Source organism: Mytilus californianus, unplaced genomic scaffold (assembly GCF_021869535.1).
Source record: "Mytilus californianus isolate M0D057914Y unplaced genomic scaffold, xbMytCali1.0.p SCAF_4, whole genome shotgun sequence".
In the NCBI taxonomy this organism is placed as follows: Eukaryota; Metazoa; Mollusca; class Bivalvia; order Mytilida; family Mytilidae; genus Mytilus; species Mytilus californianus.
In genome coordinates this window covers 108,438,199-108,451,052 of record NW_026262690.1, presented here as the reverse complement: position 1 = coordinate 108,451,052, position 12,854 = coordinate 108,438,199, and the positions used below count along the sequence as shown (strand labels likewise).

The following is a 12,854-nucleotide window of genomic DNA, read 5'->3' as shown; positions in this document are numbered from 1 at the left end:
TGGGAAATATCATATCAAAATTGAAAAAAGACAAGTTTTTAATTGTTTTTCAAGTTATCAATACATGTTCAAAATATGTTGCTTTATTCATAAACTAGAGGCTCTAAAGAGCCTGTGTCGCTCACCTTGGTCTATGTGCATATTAAACAAAGGACACAGATGGATTCATGACAAAATTGTGTTTTGGTGATGGTGATGTGTTTTGGTGATGGTGATGTGTTTGTAGATCTTACTTTACTGAACATTCTTGCTCCTTACTATTATCTCTATCTATAATGAACTTGGCCCGTTTTACAGTGGAAAATACTTTGTAAAAATTTACAAAAATTTACAAAATTTATGAAAATTGTAAAAAATTGACTATAAAGGGCAATAACTCCTTAAGGGGTCAATTGACAATTTTGGTCATGTTGCCTTATTTGTAGATCTAACTTTGCTGTACATTATTGCTGTTTACAGTTTATCTCTATCTATAATAATATTCAAGATAATAACCAAAAGCTGCAAAATTTTCTTAAAATTACCAATTCAGGGGCAGCAACCCAACAATGTGTTGCCTGATTGGTCTGAAAATTTCAGGGCAGATAGATCTTGACCTAATGAACAATTTTATACTCATCAGATTTGCTCTAAATGCTTTGGTTTCAGAGATATGAGCCAAAAACTGCATTTTACCCTATGTACTATTTTTTAGCCATGTTGGCCATCTTGGTTCGCGGGCGGGGTCATCGGACATATTTTTTAAACTAGATACCCTAATGATGATTGTGGACAAGTTTGGTTAAATTTGTCTTAGTAGTTTCAGAGGAGAAGATTTTTGTAAAAGATTACAAAAATTTATGAAAATTGTAAAAAATTGACTATAAAGGGCAATAACTCCTTAAGGGGTCAATTGACAATTTTGGTCATGTTGCCTTATTTGTAGATCTAACTTTGCTGTACATTATTGCTGTTTACAGTTTATCTCTATCTATAATAATATTCAAGATAATAACCAAAAGCTGCAAAATTTTCTTAAAATTACCAATTCAGGGGCAGCAACCCAACAATGTGTTGCCTGATTGGTCTGAAAATTTCAGGGCAGATAGATCTTGACCTAATGAACAATTTTATACTCATCAGATTTGCTCTAAATGCTTTGGTTTCAGAGATATGAGCCAAAAACTGCATTTTACCCTATGTACTATTTTTTAGCCATGTTGGCCATCTTGGTTCGCGGGCGGGGTCATCGGACATATTTTTTAAACTAGATACCCTAATGATGATTGTGGACAAGTTTGGTTAAATTTGTCTTAGTAGTTTCAGAGGAGAAGATTTTTGTAAAAAATTACAAAAATTTACGAAAAATGGTTAAAAATTGACTATAAAGGGCAATAACTCCTAAAGGGGTCAACTGACAATTTTGATCAAGTTGACTTATTTGTAGATCTTACTTTGCTGAACATTATTGCTGTTTACAGTTTATCTCTATCTATAATAATATTCAAGATAATAACCAAAAACGGCAAAATTTCCTTAAAATTACCAATTCAGGGGCAGCAACCCAACAATGGGTTGCCTGATTGGTAAGAAAATTTCAGGGCAGATAGATCTTGACCTAATGAACAATTTTATACCATCAGATTTGCTCTAAATGCTTTGGTTTCAGAGATATGAGCCAAAAACTGCATTTTACCCTATGTACTATTTTTTAGCCATGTCGGCCATCTTGGTTCACGGGCGGGGTCATCGGACACATTTTTTAAACAAGATACCCTAATGATGATTGTGGACAAGTTTGGTTAAATTTGTCTTAGTAGTTTCAGAGGAGAAGATTTTTGTAAAAGATTACAAAAATTTACGAAAAATGGTTAAAAATTGATTATAAAGGGCAATAACTCCTTAAGGGGTCAACTGACCATTTTGGTCAAGTTGACTTATTTGTAGATCTTACTTTGCTGAACATTATTGCTGTTTACAGTTTATCTCTATCTATAATAATATTCAAGATGATAACCAAAAACGGCAAAATTTCCTTAAAATTACCAATTCAGGGGCAGCAACCCAACAACAGGTTGTCCGATTCATCTGAAAATTTCAGGGGAGATAGATCTTGACCTAATAAACAATTTTACCCCATGTCAGATTTGCTCTAAATGCTTTGGTTTCAGAGATATAAGCCAAAATCTACATTTTACCCCTATGTTTTATTTTTAGCCATGTCGGCCATCTTGGTTCACGGGTGGGGTCATCGGACACATTTTTTAAACTAGATACCCCAATGATGATTGTGGCCAAGTTTGGTCAAATTTGGCCCAGTAGTTTCAGAGGAGAAGATTTTTGTAAAAGTTTACGGACGACGGACGCAGGACGACGGACGACGGACGCAAAGTGATGAGAAAAGCTCACTTGACCTTTTAGGTCAGGTGAGCTAAAAAATGTGCTCCACCTGGAGCAGCTGGATACGACCGCAGAGGTCGAACTCTGAACAGTTGGGGCAAGTATGGACACAATATTCAAGCTTGATACAGCTCTGAATTTGGATAGTGATTAAATATTTGACACATTAAAGATTTCTGACACAGAATAAATGTGGTCAGATAACTTAATAAAATGCTTCTGATACGACCACAGATGTCGAACCCTGAACAGTTGGGGCAAGTTTGGACACAATATTCAAGCTTGATACTGTATTAATTTGGATTGTGATCAAATTTTTGACATAATATAGGTTTCTGACACAAAATAAATTTGGTCAAAGATCTAAAAAATTTGAAATGGAACATTTAATTTACCTAGTATGGTCTGATATCCCAAAATCTAACAACATGTTTAGATTCAGCATATAAAAAAACACCAAAAATTTAATTTTAGTTGAAATCAAACAAAGTTTCATTTTGGACCCTTCAAACCTTAATATGGACTTATTTGAAAACAGGGCCCAAAATAAAAAAATCTAAATGCACAATAAGATTCAGCAAATCATAGAACCTCAATAATTCAGTTTTTGATGAAATCAAAAAAGTTTAATTTTGGACCCTTTGGACCTCAATGTAGACCAATTTAAAAATGGGGCCCAATATCCAAAATAGTAATACATGGTTAGAACCCCCAAAAATTAAAGACTTTAAATTAATTCCATTGAAATTGGTTAAATGATTTGTATTTATTTTCAATTGAAGATTTCTTGCTTTTGCGCAATACTGTGCTGTTGCACAATACTTAATCTGTTATATATATAATAATAAAAACACACTGTTTGGTGTGTATCTCCTGCCATATCAGTATTTGTTGCATTTTATATATATATAAATCAGACAAAATCCATGTAAAAATTGAAAATTTTTGGAAAAAATGTAAAAAAAAAAAAAAATTTGGCCCTAATTCCTAAACGGTTGGTACCATAACCCAAAAATCAATCCCAACCTTCCTTTTGTGGTATTGAACCTTCTGGTAAAATTTCATAAAGATCTGTTCACTTAAGACTTAAAGTTATTGTCCGGAAACCAAATGTGTCTTCGGACGCTGACGACGACGACATAAAAGCAATATACGAACACAAATTTTTTGGGGTCATATAAAAATGGGCCATAACTTAAAATGAAAACCAAAAGTGAAAATCATCATAACCTACCTTGACCTCTATATTTACTTGAGAAACAACAGATTCATAATTTGAAAAGGACTGGTTAAACTGTTCTTATTTTTGCACAAAAGAGACCTTAACGGCCATTGTTCTATCAATCAAGGACTTCTGAACACCATGGAAGCTCTTAAATTAAAAAAATTAAATTTGACTTTGACATTGTTATGGGGAGACAACCTATTTCAATATGAAAAGGATTGACTGAACAGTACTCAAGTCGTTGCCCAGTTAAGAGCCTAACTGCCTGTCAATAACTACTTATCTGAACATTGAAATTTCAGTTAGAATATAAGAAGACAGGCTCAAAGTAATAATTCAAAAAAGGATTTGGTTGGGTATGTTTTACGACCTTGACTGGCTATTAAGGTACATGTGAACTGTATGGCTAAAATGGCTGTGTTTTCACCTCAAAATTGACTGTTTTAGTCATTTTATGTTTTAGAAAATTAAAAACTTAAATAGATTTTACAGTGCACTTTTTCATTCCTACAGAAGGAGCCAAAATAAACAAAGTTGGGAAACAGGTTTGAGAATTCCCCATTGGTTATAATTGAAGTGAACAGTGCATTGATTTACATGGACAATAGAGGGACACCTGACAATAATTGGTGATTTGAACTGTGTTGCTGAGTTGATCATATCATGTGAAAATCAACTGTTTGGTAATTTTATCATCTTCTGCAGGGACAAAAAAAAGTACACTGCAAAATCCAGTTTTTAATTTTCTAAAACAAAATGGATTTGAATTTTATTTTCCTAGGACATGCTATGCCTTAAAACTTTTCCAGATACACAGGTTTGTCCGTATTCAGAGTAAATGAGCCAGCCAATCAGAATTGATCACAAAAAGCAGCATATTCATACATGTAAATTATCACACTAAATCATTTCTTTACAAATGTTGAATTCAAAGAAGTTGTTCATGTTGTTGGAGGCTCTCTTTTCAGGATAGAAAGGGATACATTATGTCAGTTATCTCGAAGGTATAACAAAAGTCACACATGTCAATTGGTGCATTAAGGGATTTGAAGTTTCTGCTTACATTTGACTTGATTAACATTGTTTAACTTATATAGATATAATTCCATTGGAAATTTGTTTTCTAAATACACAGCATAAACAAACAACAGTTACACAAATGTGAGTAATATATTCAATCCAGACTACCTATTTTTTATTTATAACTTATTTATAAGTTTCTCAAATGATTCATTTATAGAAAATTGGGGGAAAAAACTATATATGTACTTGATTGCCTTTGTAGATGAAACTAATGACATTGTAAAAAAAAAAATGTTTATAATTTATGAATAACTGAATTGAATTGTCTCTCTTTGTATATTTGGGGAAAAAGTGTTCGAGTTTAACTCAATACATAGTCTGAACTGAGTTATATTCTGTCACTTCAACAAGGATAAGACACTGGAAAATAATATTATAAATTCTTAATTCTCCATTCTCAAACAAAAATATGATTTATATAAATGATATATGTTTGCAGTTTACTGTCATAAAATTTATCCAACTGTTTTTTTCATTATGGTTCCAATTATCTTGAAGTTATAACAAAAGTCACACATGTCAATTGGTGTATTAAGGGATTTGAAGTTTTTGCTTACTTTTCAGTCCATTCCATAAAAGACTTTTCTATCCCAAAAAATCATCTCATATGATTTATAATACTTCTTTTTTACTTTACTGTATGATTATTTACTGTCTTCCCATGGTGTATATTCAGAACGCTTGCTTTCCGATTTAAATGATGGTAACGCTTGCTTTCCGATTCAGAAAACGCTTACTTTCCGATTTTGTAAAAGAAAATTACAGAGAGGGTAGAAAGGTAGGTTACTACAATAATAAAAAAATAATGAAATACCAATTTTCATGAATGAAGTTGAAGTTGACGGAATAAAACAATTAAACCAGGTATCCAGTTTCATAATTTATTGTTTCTTCGAATGATAAATGAATGTGATTTCATTTACAACAGAACTGTGTTGTCTTGTAAAACAGACTCCACAGCCAAACATTTCCAAATTTTAAAACTTTCATCCACATTTACTTTCCCAACGCAGTCTTATATCAAAAGGGTTAATATATCATTTTTATACAAACTATAAGATCGCAAATAATGTTATTGGGTTTGTTCTTCTTTTTGGGAAAATCGACGTGTAACGATTACTTTGAGGTTCAGGAAATGCTTACTTTTAGATTTGAGAGGTGCAAGTTCAGTCAAATATAGAACTAGTAATTAAGCATGCCCAAATATGTTTCATTGTAGAAAATCTTCCCATTACGTAATGTTTCTAGCTGTGGAACCGTAACTCTAATGATCCTTATTATACTTTCTGATTTGTGCAGACTACGGTTCCAAAGCTAGTAATCTGTATTATCTAAGGCAAGAGGAGGGCTTCAATCCTTTATGGTAGAAGTATCATATTTTTCATGAATTTCTTGACCGTAACATGTCATGATTATATCAGGGAGCTTGAAATAGTGGCCTATTTCAATGGCTCATCCCTACCACTAGTTAATAGTAAGTGTCCCCCCTCCCTGAGATGTAAGAACCTGTTTATCCATATAGTCTATATAATATACTTATTTTTTAATTTTTTTTCTCCATAAAATCAACATGTTATTCACTGCTACATGTTGTCGTTGTGAGCATTTTCAAAACAAATTTGCAAGCTTTACATGTTTTTTGTTCAATTTTGCATCGATTGATTGATTGATTGTTGGATGCTTAACATCCAATGGCAAATAGTTCATGCATGTCCATGACGAAATATTGCATGGAAGAACTTCGATAACCAAAATGTGGCTAAAAGACAATACATAGCTTTACGTTCAACATAATTGAGGTTGTTGCTAACCTTCTTATATGTTTTTGGTATACATACCCAAAATTTCTGCATTATATCCCTTGGTTTATAATTAGGTAATCACTTTAAAAAAATAAGCAAGTACACACAAAGGCTGTGATGTTGTGATTGAACCATTACAGGTTGATTTTTTTCAGAGCTTTGGTCAGATAACAGTTATATAGTGTATTAATCATTAAATCTTTTTGCGGATATATTTAATATCTTTTTTCATGTACTCTTTTGTGGATAGAGCCATAGTCCTTTCTTTTCCTTTTATGCTTTTATCTTTCTTTCTTTCGGCAAGCAAAATTATTAATTAAACCTTGTAATTCAAACGAGAATGTAGCAGAAAAGTTACCCTTTCGGAACACATGATTCGTTTTTATTTTTTTTTTTGTGATTATTTTGGGGATTTCGTTTTATTCGAGTTTTTTTTTTGTGTTTTATACATTTTGTGTTTTGTTTTTTTTGTACTTTTTTTTTTATACCAAGAGAAATACATAAAGTATGATAAGAACAAATAACTTAATTGTGTCAATTTGAACATCTAGAAAATTGTTCCATTTGAAAGAAGTCGTTTTCTGAAAATCGGGAAGCAATTGTTTCCCAGAATGACGTTTGTAAACAATCTGAAAGACAGCGTTTCTTACGATTTTTTTCAACAGACATTTATGGTAGATTAAATGAGTTTCGAGAAACTGAACAGTATTAATGAAAGGAAAGTCAATAGAGGATTTTAAAGCTGTGAATTTGAAAAATGTTTTAAACAGTTTCATACGAAAGAAATGCCTTCTTGTGTTCAATTGTTTACAGTGTTGCGTTTTTATGACCGTTTACGACTTGATTATAAACTTTTATGATGACGTGCATTTCATTTTTTTCAAGAAAAATATATTTAGTGTTCTATGAGATACAAGAGAGAACACCTTATACCATCCGATTAAAGTATCGTCCATCCTCATAACAAAATCTGAAAGCAAGCATTACGTGTATCGGGAAGCACCGTTAATGTCGATTGAATCGGAAAGCAAGCGTTCTGAATTTACACTGTGCTTCCTCACAAGTTTAGTTTCATTATAAAAAGATCTGATTGATAATCAATATGAATGTTCAGAACTTCCTTTCTACATTTGATTTTTCTTATAATGTACAATCCTTTATATTATAACTATCCATACTAAATAAACAACGTTGTTTTTTGAGTATGGATAGAAAAATAAGGGCTGGTATCAGAGCTGATGAAAATCACCCCATACTAGGTAAGACAAGGGTAGTGGTTTATAAATAGAAAATTGAAATATTATTCAGTGGAATCGATGAAAAAAAATATATCCAGCTCCAGTACCCAAGTACCTTTGATTGGAATGACTTCAGATATATATATGCGTCAACAAACCTGGCCAACCCAGCTACATTAATATATTGGTGTTCCTGAACCAAGTCTGGAACCAAGTAAGTATTTGTCCTATATGTCACATCTAAATACTTCGATTGTTTTGACTGACATATTGTATTAACATCTTTTTGTTGTTGCAAATTGTAACTGTTTTTTCACAGACTTTATAATTTTCTGAACTCCTTGAATTGTATATTGGTTTAAAAATATACCATTTTTAAGTGATGAATCTTCATGAAGTGCATTTAATGAAAATCGTAAAAACTAATTTATCAGCTTTATACTTAAAACATAAAACAAATTTCTCGAAAAAGGTAAATTATATTCTATCAAGAACTGTATAAAGAAGGTGTTGAAACCACATCTCATCATGTGGAACTACAGAAAGTCTAACATAAAGTCACCTCAACTAATGCTGTATCAACTCATGAAAATTCTATTCAAAATAAGTTCTAATAAAAATTTCCTATGGAACTGGTTTTACTTGACTTATTTGTTAACACTTGAAGGATTTTGATTGTAACCGAAAAGCACTGATATCACATGACTACAGGCAATACTGACATTGTCTCTCATTCAAATTCTACAGTAATAGCTAATCCTATTGTCTTAAAAAAATCAAAATGTCATTAATTAACTCAATTAAAAAAAAATAAAAATTCCATTTTCGTTCAAATGCAAGGATAATAGGACTGCATATATCATGAGTACAATCAGAATCAGATTATTGAATCGTTACCTGCATGAGAGGTTTTCTGTCAATCTGAAAATGATAAGTGAAAATTGACTAATTTACCAGAATTCAAGAGATATCCAATATTCATAACAAAATATATCATAGACCTAAAAAGTGATTAACTAAACAAAAATTAAGCAGATATTACACAAAGGAATTGTTAAAGAGATGTAATAATATAACCTTTATCACAGCTAATGACTCTTAATAAAATTTATAAAATTGCTAAAGAGATGTAACATTGAGCTAATTAGTATGTATACCTTCAATTGGAATATTTAACTCTAACTATCATATCATTTAAATGTAATCTTAATGGGGATTCCATTTGAAAGCTTTAACGTTCAATTTACACAACAGGAATCTCAGATGGTATTAATTTACTTCCAAGAGTCCCATTAATGAGTCAATATTTTAAAATTTTGATGAATCCCACCTTCATTAAACAATTGATCCTGTGTTCAGAAATTTGAGTGAGTCCAAGCCAAAAAAAGTGTCCTGCATGACTCATCAGTGGTGCTTTACTGAGAATCCAGGCGAACATGAATCAAAGGGCTAGTCAAAATGAAATCTTCTCTATGCTTTTAAACCCAATAGTTTATTCAGAATCAACTTAAATATATTTTCAAATTATCATATGATGCAGCCTTACGACCAACAATGGACAACAGGATCTGTAGAATATACTGACCTAATAAGGGTAAGTTATATTAGAAAATTTCACGAATATCAGCATAAATTAAAGATATTGTCATTATAAAATGGAAAAAACTATTTTAGTATTGAGGAGGGTATTGGAAATTTATGTTGGCTGACCAATTTTTGGTGAAATCTTATTTGTTTATAGAGTAAAATAAAAGTAATAATACTGGAATCTACAATCAAACACTCAACTGCTGATATTACTTATCTGACTTATAGCTGTGTTTTTGGTGGGGTTAATTGTGAAGCTCAATTTTCAATTTTTATTACATCCTTGTCCTTGGCGAAGAATTAAGTATTGGCAATTATACCACATCTCCTCATTTTCACAAGTTGGACTGCTGTTTGCATTTTTTTTTTGTATTTCCTTTTGTCTGTTTTCCTGGAGTTATGGGTTTTAATTACACCCTTGGCATCTTTTTCCCCTTTTTGGTTATTATATATATCCCAAAAACTACCGATTTTCTTTGTGTTTACAAAAGTTTTCCATGTTTGTCTGTCATATTTAATTTTCTACCCTATTTTTCCAAGGAATTCCCAGTTTGTACACCAATACACACCGACATGTCCAAGGATACCTGAGTTTTTATGTGGAATTGCATGGACATTATGCAGAAAGATCAGTTTGTATGCTGACATGTCCAAGTAAATTATATATTGTATGAGAAATTTTTGCATGTAATTGCTACTTTCATCTAAAAAGCAGTTTTCATTTCTGTATTCACTTAAGCTAGATATATATATATATATCTACTTCCAAACATATATAACTTTTAAATATGAATTGAACTGAAATAAAACCTTTCTTCTTCCACTTAAAAGCTACATGTATTGATAGTCCTACATGTTTATACTTAACTAATTCCAAATTAAGATTTTTGTTATGTGTTTAACATGTTTAATAAAAAAAAAATTGTGAAAATTGTTTTCATTTTTCATTGTACAAAAAGTTCTTTAACGCTTAAGTGCTTCAAGTACATATTAGTAATATCAAATATGAGTTTATGAATAAAAAAATTAGACTCTTGAGGATTATTTCAATTTAAATCAAGTGTCGCAGATATTGGACATTTTATAATTACTTCCCTGTGTACATCTCTTTCTGTCAAAATGTTCATGGTAAGAATGTTCAAATAATTCAATACCTCATCTATTTCAATACTTAAAATTTAAATTTTTTTTAAACTCTAGAAGGGGTTTGAGAGGGGGGAGGGGGAAAAATTTTACACAAGGATCGTTGTTTAAAAATTAATTGTATAAAAAGGAGATGTGTTGTATATTTATGTCAATGAAACATCATCCCAATGAAACAAAAATCAGAAGATTTCATTGTTGTTTATTGGGCGTGGTCTGTTATCTTTGATTTAAAACTTTTGATTTAAATCATAACATGAACAGTTAATAGTTATTGCAAATGAACCACTGGAGATGCCCACCTCTGTCATACAATCCTAAATTAATCAAAATAAACTGTTAACACAGAGATATGTCTCGCCTTCTCATTATTTTGATAATGCAAACGTTGAAATTAAATTAGCAATACTTTACATGTAAGTTATGCAGATATTTAAAGTCAATGAACCATGGAAATGAGATGCACCAATGCTAATACAACAGCATACCAAATACCATTGACTTATCATAACTCATTCCCTTTAAACAAACCTAAGCACAAACATTAACTTTTAAACTATGTAAAAGTTTCAAAGTCAATGAACCATGATGATGGGGTGGGACTATATAATCTCTATGGAATGAGAATTGCAAACCAAATATCATTGACTTAACATTAGTGGTTCATCTTAAACTGACATAATCACAAACTAATACATGTAAACTAAGAAAAAGTTTCAAAGTCAATAGACCATGACTGAGGGGTAAGGACCGAATATTCTCCATGGAAATGAGATATGCCAATGCTTATTAAACTGCATACCAAATATCATTGACCAAAACACTAATGGTTCCCTTTTAACTGATCTAATCACAAACTAATACATTGTACATGTAAACTAAGCAAAAGTTTCAAAGTTAATAGACTATGACTGAGGGGGCAGGGCCAAGTAATCTCCATGAAAATGAGGTATGCCAATGCTTGTAAAACTACATACCAAATATCATTGACCTGTCACTAGTGGTTCCCCATAAACAGACCTAATCACAAACTAATACATGTAAACAAAGCAAAAGTTTCAAAGTCAATAGACCATGACTGAGGGTTAATGACCAAATATTTTCCATTGAAATGAGCTGTGCTAATGCTTATACAACTGTATACCAAATATCATTGACCTACCACTAGTGGTTCACATAAAGTCATAAACTAGACCTAATCACAAACTAATACATTGTTGACAACGGCACTGTCGTTAACGATGCCGAAAACAGCATACCTATGTCTCGCTTTTTTTTTATTCTGTCAAGGCGAGACAAAAACAATTGTTCAGAGAACAATTGAAGGTCTTTCCACCCCAAATGCACATATTTTGATAGGAAAACTTTTACCTTGACCATAATTTCAAGGTCATAAAGCAAGGAACTTAAATCAAAAGACCCTAGGTCGCTACTATATATGGTTAATGAGTTATGTCATCATATAGGTAATTTTAAATATAAGAGGGGAGAAAACTCCCATTAAATGTCAATGTACCCTTTCAACCAAAATGTATGTGTTACAACATGTTGAAACTATCAATCAAATCATTTTGTTGATATCGTATATGGCTACTGAGATAGATAGATAGATAGATAGATAGATAGATAGATAGATAGATAGATAGATAGATAGATAGATAGATAGATAGATAGATACTCTATTCTCTAAAAACTAAATAAAAGTTTACAGAGAGAAAGTACAATTAAATCAAAAAAAATAGTTGAGGGTATGCAGTTGCAACTTTATCATGACATACATGTATAATGGAAACAGAGGAGAAGCAAAAATAGGCCAAAATCAAAATTTAAAACAGACCTTGACCTCAATTTCCTTATGGTGGACAAAGGACCTCAAATAAAAAGACCCTCCAAGGTCTCTCTGTCACTTATGGTTTGTAGTTACAAATACATTTCACTTATTTCAAATACAGAAGGGGAAATAACTCTCATATGGAATCTCTGTATCCCTTCAGTCAAAATTTAACAAAATATCTTGAGAATATAACAATCAATTTGGAAAAATAAATTTGTCAGTTTATTTTACAGTTGCGAAAGAGTAGAGATAAGAAAAAATAGCATTCAGGCAGATACCTCTTACAAGGAAAAGTGTTCAGTTAAACAGTGTTGGTTTCTAAAGCATATAAACTGTTCGATATCATATACTAAATATCTCAGCATCATTTTGTAAAACCAAATGTCCCCTTAAAAAAATAAAAGACGCGGAAGAAAAAAAAAGTTTAAAACAAGTCCTAATGGTCTTTCCATGGAAAGAAAACCTGGTTATAAATAAGTTTAAATTAGTCCAATATTTTCAGTAAAGATCTTCCTTTCAATGCTAAACATCTGACTATAAGCATGTCATAGGTGTAGAACAGT

At 31.5% G+C, this 12,854-nt stretch overlaps 1 protein-coding gene across 14 annotated transcripts in view; it reads right to left on the bottom strand.

Moving 5' to 3' along the window:
• LOC127739055 (alpha-mannosidase 2-like) overlaps positions 1-12,854 on the bottom strand; it is a 231,115-nt gene that overhangs the window by 107,939 nt on the left and 110,322 nt on the right. The window contains exon 1 of one of the 14 annotated variants that reach the window (XM_052250620.1): positions 8,625-8,646. The exons of 12 other annotated variants lie outside the window; for them this stretch is intronic. The gene's annotated coding sequence lies outside the window, so the exon portion shown is untranslated. Of the gene's footprint in view, positions 1-8,624; positions 8,647-12,854 lie in introns of those variants that run through there. One more of the 14 variants, XM_052250627.1, reaches the window with a different exon arrangement.